Source organism: Vipera ursinii (assembly GCF_947247035.1).
Source record: "Vipera ursinii genome assembly, chromosome: 13".
In the NCBI taxonomy this organism is placed as follows: Eukaryota; Metazoa; Chordata; class Lepidosauria; order Squamata; family Viperidae; genus Vipera; species Vipera ursinii.
Window position 1 is genome coordinate 5,001 of NC_139526.1, and position 12,827 is coordinate 17,827.

Here is a 12,827-nt window from a genome sequence, read left to right on the forward strand (position 1 = left end):
TATAAAGAAGAACGGACCAAAAGGCCCTGGGGGACTGCAAATATGAACGGACAGGAAATTCAGCATGCTGGCAATGGAAGTTAGGATAAAGGACGGACCAATAGCGCTGGGGGACTGCAAATTTGAATTGACCGGAAGCCGGCCATCATGGGGGGACGGTAAATTTAAACGGACAGGAAGTCTGCTATGCTGGAAAGGTCTCTGTGAAAGGGGACGCTCTGCTCTTTGTGGCTTCGCTTTTCGGAGTCCCGATGCTAGGCAAAAGGCCTACGACGGCCTGAATGATAATTCTATGGGACGAAAAACCGTGCCCTCCTGTGGTAAAACTGCGGCCGCCGAAGGAAATAATCCTTTTTAAATGGCATTTTAAGTTTATTATCCTCTATCTTTATTATTACCGCCTTATTAATATGAATAGGGGGGCGGGTGACCCTTTTGCTGAGACGCAGGCGCAGAATAAGATGGCCTAATATTGATAAGGTTTGATTAATAAAGAATAATAATCTTAAAACGCCATTTAACAGGTTTATTTTGGTGGCTGCTACGCCGGCGTATACCACAGGAGGGCACTGTTTTCCGTCCCTTAGCGATAGCGGCGTTGAGGTCTTTGAAAAGGCCAACCGTGGCCTCGGTGATAATGTTTATGGGACGGAAAACTGCCATCCTCTCGTCAAAGCGGGAGTTGCGGCCGCCAAAATAAATAAATATTTTTAATAGCGTTTTAAATCTACGGTCTACTAATGTTGATTGGACGTGAATTCCGCCGTGCCGGCAAGGTACCCGCGAAAGGAACTTGGGCGATGACTTAAGAAGAAAGAACCGGAAGTCAGCCGTCATGGAAAGGTCCTATTTCAAAGACCTGGAGGACTGCCGATATCGACGGACAGGAAGTGCGTCGGGCTGAGAAGGTCTCTCGGAAAATATTCGTGAAGAACGAACCGGCTGACGTGCGCGGAAGGACGACGGAAGCGGCTCGTCCCTTTCGGAGGAACATAGAATGGCTACGCTTTGACTGACGCTCTGCGCTTTGGGGCTTCACTTCTCGGTGTCCCGATCGTAGGCGAAAGACCTACCGCGGCCTCGATGTTAATGGTGTGGGACGGAAAACGGTGCCCTCCTGTGGTCAAATGGGATATTGCTGCCGCCGAAACAAACAATCCTTTTTAATGGCGTTTTAACGTTATTCTTTTCTTTTTTTATTAACGCTTTATTATTAAATATGAATATTAATATTAATGCATTATTATTAATGTAAATGTTAAAAGGAAGCCCGTTTGCTGCAACACAGGCGCAAAGAACAAATCCTTCAGAAGCCTTAAGGCAAATTAAGGCCTACATTGGAATGTTAATATTAATAATTTTAATAATATAGAATGATTTAAAAATGCCGTTAAAAAGGTTTATTTTATTTTTTTAATGTATTTATTTTTTGAGGGAAGGATTCACAAAGTTATCTTGCTATGCAAAAAACATTTTGTTGCATACGGGAAGTTGAAGTAAGGTTTCTTTTTAAAAGGAAGGTTTCCTAACGCATCTACGATTAGAATGGAAGATTTGTGACTGTTCGACTATTTTAAATTATTTCGGTTGCGTGTGCGTTCGTATGCATGTGGGAACGGAAATTCAGACCAACCCGCACGCACGCAATTCTGTCTTTTTCTGAAAATTCCCCGCTTACCTTATCTTTAGAATATGAATAAATTAATTTTAATGCTTGGCCGTTGCAGAATGCAGATAAATGTGTCTTCGTCCGATATTGGTTTGTTGTTGCGTTTTGTCCAGATCCTCGCCTTTAGGCTTTAATTATATTGATAAAATAGAAATTAAAGTACTCCTGGTTTGATTTTTTTCAACCTAATTATTTAATGTTATTTTGACTCCTATATATTATACAAAATAGGATTTGGAATGAGACATCACATTTTACGCTCTTAAGATATATGTATGTGCTATGTAGGCTTACTTTCCACAAATGTACTTTTCTCATTAAAATGATTAAATTGTTCCCTAGCTATATGTTCCGTGTTTAATATTTTCAAATGGTTTCTTTGTATGTTTGAGTCGTCCGAGTCGTGGTTATCCCAAAGATCCTTTTTCCAGATGTGACTGGAATCCCCTGTTCCTTTTTGAAGATGTTTTGCCTCTCGTCTGAAAACCCGCCTTGGCTCTGACTAGATAGTGGGGAATGGAAGGATTTATATTCCTTGCAGACAGCTGGTCCTTTTAGAGTCTCTTCAGATCCTTCCACCGACTCAGTTTCCACAAAGACCAAACCCCATCCTCTCACACTGGCTCCACAGACTTATTTCTGCATCTACAGCTGCAGCACATATAACAATTTTTTTTCTCGGTAAATACTAAAACTTTACTTCTCATCAGCTTTCACATAGATTTACAGAGAAGGCAGGAGATGAAAGCAACCAAAAATGGGTTGAGGAAAGCAGAGATCAAAGCGGAGCAAAAGAACCCACCTGCTAGGAGACAAAAAGGCACAGCTGCAGCAAGTCTGCATCCTAGGAGGCAGAAGGGCTTGGCCTCCAGGGCACAGGCGAGGAGGCCTGCCCAGCAGTAGCGAGGGCGGCAGCTTGCCTGAATGAACAGGGTTCACGCATTGACCCAAGTGGGAATTTGTGGTTTCCTGAATCGGCCGCACCGGCCTGGTGTACGCCTCATGTTAAGCCGAGACTGAATGCTGGGGCTACCATGATCTAGGAAGCCCCTGAAGCCTTGCATGGATGGTCTGTCGAAGTGTGGTTGAACAAACCTTCCCAAGGCCAACCACGTTGGCGAGGACAGGACCAATCGGGCGGTAGATCTTTTCCTTCCTCTCTAGGCCATGTGGGTGAAGCGACTCCTCTTCTACTCCTGTCCGTTAAGAGAAGTGAATTATGAGATCATTTCATTTAAAGGTTTTGCTTAAGTGGATTAGAAAAGCAAACTGAGACACCAGAGCCTCAGACAGACTGCAGGTGAAAAAAGTCCCCTTGGGGAGAATATAGAGTTGCTTAAAAGCTTACAATTTTTTTGTTTCCTTTTTAGAAAAACATCTTTCCTCTTTCTTCCTTCTGGTAGAGGATGGGCTTCCCTGTGGCTCACAAGGCTCTCTGCGACTACAGTGCAGCCCTCTGGCTAACTGCTCCCAGACTGCTTTTCAGTCAATAAGGGTCTCTGTGAATATTCTGCTACTAACTAGCATAGACAAAATCTGGCAGAGCGTAACAACATTGTGGCAGTACTTTAAAAGGCAAATGTTTGATTTTAAAGAAAGTATCGGCAGGGGCCTGGAAAGTTTGTTACTCCCTCTATGAAAAAGGCAGATGCCATCATTATATCTCAACAACAAAACAGTTCGTTGACAGAGCCAGAAGTGATGGAGAACGCTGCTGAGAAAATCAGAGCGGACCGTAGGCACATAACACAAAACACCGGCTCCTTACCTCTAAACTCCAAGCTCTCGCTGTCCCCTGTGGCCCAAAGGATAGGGTGGTCACCTTGGTGTTTCACTTTCCAAGGGGCAGGCTGATGAAAGGTCTTCGCAGAAGGGCTCCACGCCTGCATCCATCGAGCGGCCTAGTTCTAGAAAGTGGGAGAAACAAGTGTTACACAGACTGCTTCTTGCCCAAAAGAGGGCAAAAGACAAATGCAAAACAGCTACTGAAGTTGCCCCTATGCTCGGAAAAACAGTGCTGACTCGATAGGACCCAAAATACTATCGGAACCACGCTGGGTTTCGTATGCCGCCTGCTTGCTGCAAAGCTACCCGCTTGCCTGTCTCGTGTCCTCCTTTCTGTTTTGGATTCTGCTGCTAAGAGGGCCCTGGAGGTTGTTTCTGACTCCCACCCACCCCCGGCCAGAAAGTAAAGTATTGGGCCCCTAGGAAAGGGCCTTCTCTGCACAGCTACTGGACTCTGCAACAGGACCCTGGAGAGCGGCTCTTTGCCCGACTCAGAAGATTTAAGACTAGGGCAATTGTGCATCTCATTAACTGAGTTTCCACCTGAAACTTATCCTGATGCTTAATTTGAACTAATTTCAGTGGCATAATATTCCTCCGATTTTCACTTGATGTGAAATGTGATGATGTGCCGCACCCAGTGGCGTAGCGTGGGGGGTGCAGGGGGGGCCGGCCGCACCGGGTGCAACATCTGGGGGGGCGCGCTCGCACTGAGCTGCTCAGGGAGCCCCAAGGGCTGCACAGAGTTGGCTTGGCTCCGCTCTCGAGCTGCTCTTTCTTGCAAAGCGAAATGAGTCCGGCAGGTGAGATGGGCGGCCACATAAACTGAATAAAATAAATAGAAGCGGCCAACTCTCCGCCCAGGCTCAGGCCAACGGCAAGCGCCCCGCAGGCGCCCTGGCAGGTTTGGCCGAGCGAAGACGGACCCGCTGGCCGGCCGGCCTAGCTTCGTGCGCATGCGTGGCTTTATTTAGCGGGGCTCACGTGCGAGCTTGAATGCAGCGGCTCTTGCAGGTCGGAGCCCCGCCCAGCCGCCCTCGAGAGGGACCCGGAAGCATCCCGCATGCGCGCGACTCTTCTTGGAAAGTCTACGCCGCTGCGGGGCGCGTCTTTTCAGCAGTGCCGTGACGTCACCGCCCGCCCGCCCCTCTATTTCCACTTCCGGTTGCCTTGCCCCGGGTGCTGACAACCCACGCTACGCCACTGGCCGCACCCCAAAACCTAGAACTAAGGAGAAACTTCCTGACAGTTAGAACAATTAACCAGTGGAACAACCTGCCTCCAGAAGTGGCGAATGCTCCAACACTGGAAGTTTTTAAGAAGAGACTGGGCAGCCATTTGTCTGAAATGGTATAGGGCTTCCTGACTGAGCACGGGGGTGGACTAGATGACCTCCAAGGTCCCTTACATTAATAATAATAATAATAATAATAATAATAATAATAATAATAATAATAATAATAATAATAACAATTATGAAACGTACCTACATACAAATCCCCTTAAAGAAATAACAGGGCAGGTCAAGCAAAACTGTTCTTGAATGAAAACATCTTGGTTTGGTGGACGGGAGTGAGCGGTGTACACTTTTAAGAGGAAGAGTATAAAGATCTTATACAGAGAAGCGCCATACCACTCGTTCTTCTACATCCGTGGCTCGGGCGCTGGGAAAACACCATTAAACAGCTGCCTTGCTTGACAGCCTTCGAGGAGACCCCCGAGACGCGACGGATCCCCATTCCGAACCCGGACGCCAAAAACCTTGCGCGCCGGCCCCGGCTCTAAAAAGGAGCTCCGCTATATTTGAAACAAAACATAAGCCGCGGCTGAGCTAACAGGAAGTCCGCCATGGCCAGAAAGTCGCTGCGAAAGGAAGTTGGCCGGGAAGACTAAAAGGAACGGACAGGAAGTCGGCCATTATGTGATCTCTGTTAAGCGCCTTGTCGCTTCGCTTCTCAGTGTGCCGATTCTAGGCAAAAGGCCTACGACAGCCTCAATATTAATGCTATGGGGCGCGAAACCGTGCCCTCCTGTGGTCAAACCCGGTATTACGGCCGCCGAAAGAAAGAAACCTTTTTTAATGGCATTTTAAGGTTATTGTTCTCTGTCTTTATTAGTGACAACTTATTAATATGAATAGGGCTAAGGTGGCCCTATTTTGTGACACAGGCGCAGAATAAGATGGCCTAATATTTTATAAGGTTTTATTAATCTTAAAACGCCCACCGGATTGGACCACAGGAGGGCACTGTTTTCCCTTCCTTAGCGATAGCAGACCTGAGGCCTTCGAAAAGGCCTACGATGGTCTCCATGCTAATGCTATGGGATAGAAAGGTCATTTTTTCAAAGGCCCTGGGGGACGACGGATTTGATAGGACAGGAAGCCCACCATGCTGTCTGAAAGGACGTTAGGGTAATAATCAAAAAGGAAGGACCGGAAGTCAGGCGTGATAGAAAGGTCCTATTTCAAAAGTCCTGGGGGACGGCCGATATGAACGGACAGGAAGTCCGCCGGGCCGAGGTCTCTCGGATATTACAATAGAGGAACGAGAAGGCGCACATGCGCAGAAGGCCGACGGGAGCGGCTTGTTCTTTTCGGAGAAGCGTAGACTGGCAACGCTTTGGTTGACACTCTGCGCTTTGGTCCTTCTCGGTGTCCCGATCCTAGGCAAAATGCCTACGGGGGCATCAATACTAATGCAATGGGACGGAAAAGCGTGCCCTCCTGTGGTCAATCCGGATGTTGTGGCCGCCAAAAAGAAACAAAACTTTTAAATAGGATTTTAAGGTTATTATTCTCCATCTTTATTCTTAACGCCTTATTACTAATGTTAATATTAGTGATAATACTAACGTATTATTGATATTAATAGGGTGATGGCCATTTTGCTGAGATACAGGCGCAGAATTAAATAGTATTAATAAGGTTCTATTAATAAAGAATAACCTTAACCCCGACTCTAAAAAGGAGCTTCGCGATCTTTGTAGCACAACAAAAGGCTGAGCTAACAGGAAGTCTGCCATGGCCAGAAAGTCGCTGCGAAAGGAAGTTGTCAGAGAAGACTAAAAAGGACGGAGAGGAAGTGGCCCTATCGAGGTATCTGTGAAAGGGGAAGCTCTGCGCTTTGTTTCTCGGTGTCCCGATCCTAGACAAAAGGCCTACGACGGCATCAGTGTTAATGCTATGGGACGGGAAACTGTGCCCTCCTGTGGTCAAACCCGGTATTGCGGCCGCCAAAAGAAAAACCTTTTAAATAGGGTTTTAAGGTTATTGATATTAATAGGGTGACAATGGCCATTTTGCTGAGACACAGGCGCAGAATTAAATGGCCTAATTAATAAGATTTTATTAATAAAGAATAATCTTAAAATGCCATTTAAAAGATTTATTTCTTTTGGTGACTGCCGTACCTGCTTGGACCAAGGGAGGGCATGGTTTTCTGTCCCTTAGAGATAGCACTGAGGCCATCGAAAATGCGTACTACGATGCCCTCGATTGCTAATGCTGTGGGACGGAAAACTCTGTCAAAGCATATATTGCAGCAGCCACCAAAAGAAAGAAACCTTTTAAAGGCTTTTGAAGCAGGATTCCTTCTTCTGTGCCTGTTCTGTAGTCCTTGTAGGACTGAAAATAGTGCCGTCCTGTGTTCCAAGCAGCCACAATTAATAAACCTTTTTAATGGCATTTGAAGGTTATTTTTCTGTATCGTTAGTAAGGTAAAGGTAAAGGTTCCTCCGCACATGCGTGCTAGTCGTTTCCGACTCTAGGGGCCGGTGCTCATCTCCGTTTCAAAGCCGAAGAGCCAGAGCTTGTCCGAGGACATCTCTGTGGTCATGTGGCCGGCATGACTAGACGCCAAAGGCGCACGGAACGCTGTTACCTTCCCACCGTAGTGGTCCCTATTTTTCTACTTGCATGTTTACGTGCTTTCGAACTGCTAGGGTGGCAGAAGCTGGGACGAGTAACAGGCGCTCACTCTGTTACGCGGCACTCGGGATTCGACCCGCCAAACTGCTGACCTTCTGATCGACAAACTCAGTGTCCTAACCCACTGAGCCACCGCGTCCCTTTCTGTATCATTATTAACACATTATTAATAGGACAATGGGAGGTCCGTTTGCTGCAACACAGGCACAGAAGGAGTCCTGCTTCAAACGCCTTAAACCAAGTTAAGGAGGACTATGATGCCCTATTAATATTAATAAGGTTTTAATAAGGAATAACCTTAAAATGCCATTTAAAAGATTTATTTCTTTTGGTGGCTGCCAAAAGAATCTCGGAAGATTTAAGAATAGGGTAATCGTGCATCTCTTGGACTGAGGTACCACCTGAAACCTATCCTAATGCTGAATTTGAACTAATTTCAGTGGCATAATGTTGCTCTGATTTTCACTTGATGATATAAAAAACAAAAGTACTGCTGTTGCAGGCAGGCACTGTTAAAAGTTACGCTTTGTGTTTTTTATTTTAAGAGGTGGACAGCAATTAAGCCTAATGATTTTCAAAATTTGATTTAGAGTTATGTTTATTCCTAGAGTGTAGTACACTAAGGTTTAAGATGTAATCTATGTTTATAGTTATTTCTAATTTTACATTTGTTTCTAAGTTATTTTATATCTAGGCAGCTTTTGTTTCTTCTACCATCAAAGCTCTTCACAAAACACTAACACTGTAATCTATAAACATTAATGCAATTGAAATTGGTCTTAAAATCACACAAGAGGATTGTTCAGAAATCAAAAGCTCGCCAAAGGTCATGCGTTCTTACCTTGTCTCTAAATGCCTGGGAAGTGGGGCCCGCGAGCGTCACCCGAAGATTGTGGTGCATGGCCTGGCAGGCACGCCAGAAAGGGCACTTTCCGGTAGACTGCCAAACTCTGCTCTTCGGAAGGCCCTTGGAAAGGTCCCTCCTGAACCTGGAACTGACTGTTTTGAGCATCCAGAGCATGATCTAAGCTGTAATAAGCTTCCAGAATGCTCCAAATGGTTCAAAATGAAACTCTTAACTAGACCCCAAGCTTTTTGTTCTCCCACTGCAATTAAGCATTTCTTTAAAAAGTACACTTTCTCTGCTGGGCTACGTTTTTACTCAGAAAATAATTTGGTGTTGGAACTAGAACTGGGAGATCATAACAGTTTGCTGGATGATTTGGGTGCAATCATTACTGTCCATTGCTGGATCTATTAGGGGTTATCCTGTGGAGAAAAACTGAAGGAGAAAATGCAGGAGATTTCACAGACGCTTCAATGTCCTGATATTCAGAATAAAATCATGGTCTGAAGAACATTACCAGGTGCCTGGTTCAATCCTTGTCATCTTGGAATAATGATCAAAATGATGTCTGCTAAAACCTTCAAACATCCTACTGCATAAGGCAGGCTACTGTCATAATCAGTACTGGAATTCTGAAGCACAATACTTGCATGTTAAAAAGAACAAATACATGATTCAAGATAGACCTGGAACGTTTTATTCTTCCTCATCTATGCCCTCTTATCATCAACAACAATTATTCTTATCTGTTTAGAACCATGTTTGTTTCATGTACAGAAAACATTATGAAGCACCCTGATTATGTAAACAAATCAAACCATTTCAGAATTAAATTTGGGTCCTTAAAATATCTGGAAATTTAGCTTTACTCCTGATTGACTGAGATTACTTATTAAACTAGAAGTACAAAGTGTGGCACACAGATCCATCCTACAAAAGGAGAGAAACAAGAATTGTTCACTACTTTCTGTGCAGAATTAAAAGAAACAGCAATCCAATGCATGATAGAAAGTGTCTCGCATTGCCAACACTGTCATTGTGTGCCATGTGGGATTTGCCTTACTTTATGGCATAAAGTGATCCGTTACACCCAAAGAACACTCGAGAGAGCCCTGCAGGACTCCCTCCTTCAGTCCTTTGGTTTGAAGAAAGAACAAAGAGGGCTCAGCTTTTACCAGCGATGGTAAATGGTTCCACCTTTGCTTCACCAATTCCTAACATCAAGCATTTTTTTCACTGAGAGTCAGTTACGGCTGTCTCATCAGCGCCCCTTCCCCAAAGGGCAGGGGGAATCCACCTCCCCCACCAGTGGTCTTCCTCCTTTAGCTGTTCATGAGCCCCTTCAGGAGATCCTCCGAGAGCTCCACCAGAGGAAGCTCTGGGGAGGGAATGTCCAAGGGTGGAAGGCTGGGTTTTTCAAGGGCCTGACCTTTCTTACTGGGGGTCTCTGTTAACGACCTGCATGTTCATTTACTGTTACATCAGGAAGAGTGCAGGGGAGTCGTGAGGTCTGCCTCTGTCTCTCTCCGGATCCTTCTTCGTGTCACGATATTGTCTCCTTCTGCTATTCAGGTCTCTGATCACACATCATTTGGACATTTGGCCAGGGACAGGTGTGAAGAACAGGTATAATTTCCTTCTTTCTTACTGGGGATCTCGCTCATGGGGTAGGGAGGGAAGACACGAGAATCTTGGTTTTTGTCTTATCTCATGCTTACATAGCAGTTTGTAAGAGAATAGAATAGAATAGAATAGAATAGAATAGAATAGAATAGAATAGAATAGAATAGAATATGGAATTGAAAGGGACCTTGGAGGTCTAACCCCCTGCTCAGGCAGGAAACCCTGCTTATACCATTTCAGACAAATGTTGTCCAATCTTTTCTTAAAAACTTCCACTTTTGGAGCTTCTGGAGGCAAGTTGTTCCACTGATTGATTGTTCTCAATGTCAGGAAATTTCTCCTTTTCTAGGTTACTTCTCTCTCTGATAGGTTCCCTTCCATTGCTTCTTGTCTTGCCTTCAGTGCTTTGGAGAATAAATGGAATCCCCCTTTTTAGCAGCCCCTCAAATATTGGAAGACTGCTATCACGTCTCCCCTCATCCTTCTCTTCATTAAACTAGAAATACCAAATTCTGGCAACCGTTCTTCATATGTTCTAGCCCCCAGTCCCCTCATCACTCTTGTTCTTGTTTGCACTCTTTCTGGAATCTCAACATCTTTTTTTACACCATGGGGACCAAAACTGGATCAGGATTCCAAGTGTGATCTTACCAAGGCATTATAGAGTGGTATTAACACTTCACAATCTTGATCTTGATTCTATCCCTCTGTTAATGCAGCCTGGAACTGCATTGGCCTTTTTGGCAGCTGCAGCACACGACTGGCTCCTGTTTAAGTGATTTCCACTAGGACTCTACGATTCTTCTCACAGTTGCTACTATTGAGGGAGGTACCATTTATACTGTAGGCAGGAAGGAAACGCAAAGTCATCCATCGTGGACTCACATGCCTAGATGAATCTTTTGCTAATCAGTTCCTTAATGTGTTTGGGAAATACCACCATAGTAGAGGAGATTGTAACTGCCCTGACATCCATTGGAAGACAAATTCTGGATCAAGTCAGAGATCAAACAGGGTCCTGACGAACCCAGCTGACAACTTTTGTCATCCAAAAGATAGAGGAGGGAACTAGTGGGTCCAGCTCTCCTGGACTTACATCTTAGTAGTAGAGGTGAAATGAGGGAAGAGATTGAAATTACAGGAACTTTGGGGGAGAGGGATTGTGTCACACTGGAATTCAACATAATGCAGGCACCAGTAAAGGAACAGTGTCAAAATACTGTCTGAAACTTTAAAAGAGATGATTTCAATAAACTAAGAGATAGTTTAGGAAGGATTCCATGGATGGAAATCCTAAAGGCAAAAAAAGAAAATGCTTGGGAAACTCCAAAAAATGAGATTAGAAAGGGGCAATTTAACACAGTATCACAGAGAAAAGTGAAACGATCCCAGACAAAGCCGGTGCGGTTGCATAAAGTACTGTGATAAACTGAGGGGAAAAAATGAAAATGTAAACCAAACGGAAAGAAGGACATATAAATAAAACAGAATAGAATAGGAAAGCTAAGGCTGAGAGTCTCTGTGGAGATTCTCAGTCATCCAAGTCCTGGTTGTCCCAAAGGTGCTTTTTTTCTTCTTCAAAAGGAAACTGGACTTTCTTGTTTTTTTCTTCAAAAACCTTTCACTTCTCATTCAAGAATCTTCCCCAGTTCTAACCAAGTAGTGAGCAATTGAAGGAAATTAATGTGACCAACTGTGAAAAAAATGGAAAATGGAACGAGGGACATTTACAGTAGAATAGAATAGAATAGAATAGAATAGAATAGAATAGAATAGAATAGAATAGAATAGAATAGAAATCTTTATTGCAAATAGAACAAAATAGAATAAAATCTTTATTGTGAATAGAATAGAAATCTTTATTGCAAATAGAACAGAATAGATCAAAATAGATTAGAATCTTTATTTCAAATAGAATAGAATAAAATAGAATAGAATAGAATATGGAAATAACAGAACCCCTCTTCTTCCCCCCACCAGGCTGCCAATCCAGAAAGATTGGGGACCACTGTTGGTTCTTGACCCAAATGATCTACTAGACATTTATATTCCATCAGGAATTCTCCTCAAATTCTAATAAAAAGCCGGCACAGTTGCATACAGTACTGTGATAAACTGACAAAAAATTGGAAATGTACATAAATTGGAAACAGAATAGAATAGGAAAGCTAAGACTGAGAGTCATTTTCCTAGGGGGGGGCTGTATGTCAGGTCCCCAAAGAAATGTATTGTTTCCCTCTTTATAATTTGTTCCTGTCTTTGTAATCATTTTGGGGAGCCTACCATTCTTTTGGGAGGGGGGATACTTTGGGGATGTTTTGCACTGTCTTTGCCACTATGCCCTTCCCTCAGGAGAAGGAATGCATCTCCCTTATCTAGGAGACGGTTAGCGCTTGGAACCAGAAGGAAACAAAAGTGAGAGAGACCTTGAAGAGCGCACCAATGGGCTCCAAAACACTATGCCACCTGTGGATTGGCTGGAATTCAGACCCTAGGACCCTGGGAGGAGGAATAAAATCACTTGCATGGGTTTTTCTCCAGATCTTGCCTTGTTTTCCCTGCTATCAGTAGCCCCTAATAAAAGTTCCTTTTGAGACAATGCCTGTTTCAAGAGTTCTACTTTCTTGGGAGGCTTAGATGAGGTAGGTCCTTACACATTCTCTATAATGAGTCAACAATTGTCAGGCCTTAGACTATTTCCTGAGACAAATAGTAGATAATGAAACCAAGTGGTTTTCCTGCTTCTCCTGGCCTGGGAGAATGTGATTGATTACATGTCTCTTTCAAATTTGATGTTAGTCTGAAAAGGGCAGATTAGTTGCTAATGGGGAATTCGGTATTCACTATATGTTTCCCCATATTAATTGGAAGTGTTTCCAGGCACACTTAATCTGTTTACTGTAGGAACCCATTTTCTTGGTTTTCACAAAGTCATTACTGGATTATTGAAAAATACACTGTATCCGATACACTAA

At 44.0% G+C, this 12,827-nt stretch overlaps 2 long non-coding RNA genes across 2 annotated transcripts in view; one reads left to right on the plus strand and one right to left on the minus strand.

The window, feature by feature from the left end:
* Nucleotides 1–208: 208 nt before the first annotated feature.
* On the minus strand, nucleotides 209–5,671 carry LOC310646210. Its single transcript, XR_014493652.1, has 3 exons — nucleotides 4,941–5,671; nucleotides 3,438–3,576; nucleotides 209–2,865 (listed from the first exon to the last, which is right to left on the minus strand). It is a non-coding gene; the product is annotated as an uncharacterized lncRNA (long non-coding RNA).
* A 300-nt stretch (nucleotides 5,672–5,971) lies between these two features.
* The window catches only part of LOC310646478, a 49,345-nt gene continuing 42,489 nt past the window's right edge, over nucleotides 5,972–12,827 (plus strand). Inside the window, exons 1-2 of the long non-coding RNA XR_014493699.1 lie at nucleotides 5,972–6,242; nucleotides 9,802–9,855. This is a non-coding gene — a long non-coding RNA (uncharacterized lncRNA). The remainder of the gene's footprint in view (nucleotides 6,243–9,801; nucleotides 9,856–12,827) is intronic.